The sequence below is a fragment of the Echinops telfairi genome, unplaced genomic scaffold (genome assembly GCF_000313985.2).
Source record: "Echinops telfairi isolate 266 unplaced genomic scaffold, ASM31398v2 ScPeMD7_7458;HRSCAF=8496, whole genome shotgun sequence".
Taxonomy (NCBI): Eukaryota; Metazoa; Chordata; class Mammalia; order Afrosoricida; family Tenrecidae; genus Echinops; species Echinops telfairi.
This window is the reverse complement of record NW_022111358.1, coordinates 30,083,520-30,087,174: the sequence shown is the minus strand read 5'-3', so window position 1 is coordinate 30,087,174 and position 3,655 is coordinate 30,083,520. Positions and strand designations below refer to the sequence as shown.

Here is a 3,655-nt window from a genome sequence, read left to right as displayed (position 1 = left end):
GGTCTGTCCTCCCAGTAGCTTGTCTTCCCAGGAGCACTCCGCCCCAGCTGTGAGGAGTGAATTGGGCGCAGACTGTAGTTGTGGAGAAGTGGGTCTCCTGACAGGATGCATAAAGAACAGGTTAGTCTATGGACTGTTGGGTTTGTCTCAGCCTGTAGGCGCTAGGGGGAGAGTGAAAGCACCTTGGGCCTGTGTGAATTCCAAGCCCACCCCTTTCCAGGAGCACCTGCCCACTTTTCAACAGCCTGTGCTTCTCGGGCCGCAGAATTGGGGTTCTCTGCTAAGAAGGACCTCTGCTGGGCCTGCTTTTACGGTCCCCGGTTAGCCATCCCCTAATTCTACAGGCGATGGTCAGTCCGTTGTTTTCTGTCAGGAAGGGAAAAAGTAGAGGGGTAGTTAGCTCCTTTAAGAAAAACCAACCAAACGAAAACATAAAGAAATGAAAGAAAAGCCAGCCAAACAAAAAGCCCAAGGAGTGATGAGGGTTCAGAGCACTCCGATTGAAAAGGTTAGCATTTGAGTGAAAAGACAACAGGCGTGGGCGAAGGAGGAGGAGGAGGAGGCCCATGTAAAGAGAGGCATGTGTCTCTTTTTGAACCCAGACATCCAATTTCAGATCAGATTGAATCTATTGAGCAAAGACCTTGAGGTCTCCTCCTGTAGCACTTGGTGGCCAAGAAGACTCCCCAAGATGTCCTGGTTGACTTTGGCTGTTTTGCTTGTTTTTTTGTTTGTTTTGTGTTGTGTTTTGTACGTATCCAGATTTATTCCCTCTCATGGCTTTCTCCTCTACTTAAGTATAAGGATGGATTTATAGTTTTATTGCCTCTGTGCTTTGTTTCTTTTTTAAATCATTTTATTGGGGGCTCTCACAGCTCTTAGAACAATGCATACATTGTGTCAAGCATATTCCTACATATGTTGCCATCATCCTTTTCAAAATATTTTTTTTCTACTTGAGCTATTGGTATCAGCTTCTCATTTTTTCCCCTCCCTCCCTCGCCCTCCCGCCCTCAATTTTGCCTGGTTTTCAATCTGTCCTAATTGCAAGGTTGGGCCCTTTCTCACAGTTTTGTGTCAGTTCTCAAGGTAGGCCATTAACAGCTAGCTGGTTTATTTTCTGGTTTTGTGCAAGCAACACCTATCATAGTATGATGTAGATTGGTTAATTTTCTCCTTCTAATTTACCAGTGACTGGCTCATAACCAGACAGCCACAAGTAGTGCATAATAATGGTCTTTCTGTCGCTGAGGACAGGGTGCTTGTTGGAGAGTGCCACAGACACAAGCTTACTCTGTAGTCACAAAGGACTCTGGAAACAATATCTTCTTGATTAGAAGCAGACACGTGATCATTACTTTGTTTATGGCTTTGGCAAACGGTAACTTACTAATAAGATCCATGGCACAGTAAACTTGAGAATGCTTGCAGCTGGTTCTGGGGGTTTTCTACGCCGTCTGGCTACTAATTGATATCCCAAAGGGTAGTGTACTTAGACTGATGATGTCATTGGACTTTAGCCCCAGACAAAGGGATGGGCAGTTGATAAAATGAAAATAGAAGACAACGTGATCAATCCATGGATTTGTCAAGTTTTAATAATTAAAAAAAAAAAAACACGTAGTGGCAATGTAAGAGCAATCTCTGCTTACTAGGTTTTAAAAATGATAATATGTAATTCTGGGAAAGCTTCGGAAAAATCAAGCTTTGATACTACTACGAATAGCATCAAGTGGATCACCTGTCTGGAGAGCAGCGTGGCAACATGGATGAAGATACTTGGATAGTTAATACCTTTTCAGGGGTTGAGGGGAATCTGGAGTGATTGCTAATGAGTCTGGATTTCTTCTTGGAGGGGTGAAACACCCTGCAATTGGATAGTGACGATGATCATACAACTGTCAAAACACTAAAAATGGTTGAATTAAGAATTTTCAAGGGTACGTTGTATGCTATGGGAATTAGATCACAACAAAACTGTGAGAAAGTTAATACCCTTTGACCCTGTAATTCCACTAAAGTACTTACTCATCAGAGGGATCAAAGATTGGTGTTCAGTGATAGATATTTCAGCTTTGCTGTATTACATCAAGAATTAGAGACATCAGTGGCAGGGAGCGGGGAAAATGAGATGATACCAAGGGCACAAGTAGAAAGAAGATGTTTTCAGAGTGATGAGGGCAACAATTGTACAAATGTGCTTGACACAATAGATGGATGGATGGATTGTGATAAGAGTTGTATGAGCCCCCGGTAAAATGATTTAAAGAAAAAAAGAATTAAAAACATCTTAAAAGTCTATTTAAGTAACAGTTTAAAATATTAATCATATGCAAGTGGGAACGTGAACATTTTCTTGGAAAAGTCCCATTGTCTTTTGATTCCATTTTCCATGGTGCAACTGCTTAAGAATTTTTTGGATGCTTTTCTGGTGTATGTATTATGTGGAGAAGGAACTTTCTAAATCATATACCTCCATGGTGCTTATATCTATGAGGGAGCTTTAGAAAGTTTGTAGGAAAATGGAATTAAAAGATAATGGAATAGTTCCATTTTTTTAAAGCCCTCTTGTATGGATGTATGGCTCATGATAAGAGTTGTACGAGCCCCCAATAAAATGATTTTTTTCAAAAAGTAAGTGAAGGTTCACAGGGCAGATTATCAGTTTTACATTCAACAATTCATACACCTTTTGTTTCAACTCACACATGGCTATTCCCTCAATGCACTGTCACTTGGAGTAGTCGTGTGTTGAGCTGTTAGCTGTAAGGTCAACAGTTCAAAACCACCAGCTGTTCCTTGGGGAAGCTTTGTACTCCTGTGAAGAGTTATCAGTCTTGGAAACCCAGAGGGCAGTTCTCCCCTATCTTGCAGGGTCACTGTGAGGCAGGACAGCTCCAATGGCCCTGAGAGTTTGACCGTGACTCAATCACTTCTTCCCTGTTCCCTCTTTCTGTTCCTTCTCCGTTCTTACCCCTCTGAACTTTGTCCTTGGATAAATGATTCTCTTTGCAGCTTAAATGATTGAATTATTCCAACAGGCGAGTTCATTTCCAGACGTGAAGGGTGACTAAGGGCCATAGTTTGGGGTTCCCACCAGTCTCTGTCTGACCAATAAGCCTGATCTCTCTTATGCGTTTGAATTTTGTTCTACATTTTTGTCCATTTTTTTTCTTTTTTTTAAACAGTTCTATTAACACCTAATTTACATCGCATACACTTCAATAGTTCAATCGTTCAGTCATATCAAGGAGAATTTTACAATCATCACCATATCAATTTTAGAACACCCCCCATAGTTAAATTACCTTTAAAATGAGTTGTGCATGCACTCACAGTCAGTTCTGGTACTCCCTACTCCCTCCCATCTTCATTTCCCACTCCTGAAATCCCCCTTCTCTCCCTATCACCCACTTCCCCCCTGCATCCTCTGTCAACCCCTGCATCAGTCAGTGGCACTATGCATCCATTCCTGCAGGTCACTCTTTTACATGCTTCTCCCACTCTATCCGGGTCCTTCTAATGTGATCCTTTTCAGAGCAGTCGGTAGTGTAGCTGGGCACCGGCTATTTGTTCTGGACTCGGTTATGGAGTTTGCCTGGTCCATTAGTTCATTGGATTGTTTCCATATGTCTTTGTCTTTTTGTTTTTGTTT

At 41.9% G+C, this 3,655-nt stretch overlaps 1 protein-coding gene across 1 annotated transcript in view; it reads left to right on the top strand.

Annotated features, from left to right (window-relative positions):
• RETREG3 (reticulophagy regulator family member 3) overlaps positions 1 to 3,655 on the top strand; it is a 19,565-nt gene that overhangs the window by 1,045 nt on the left and 14,865 nt on the right. The gene's annotated exons all lie outside the window — the stretch shown is intronic.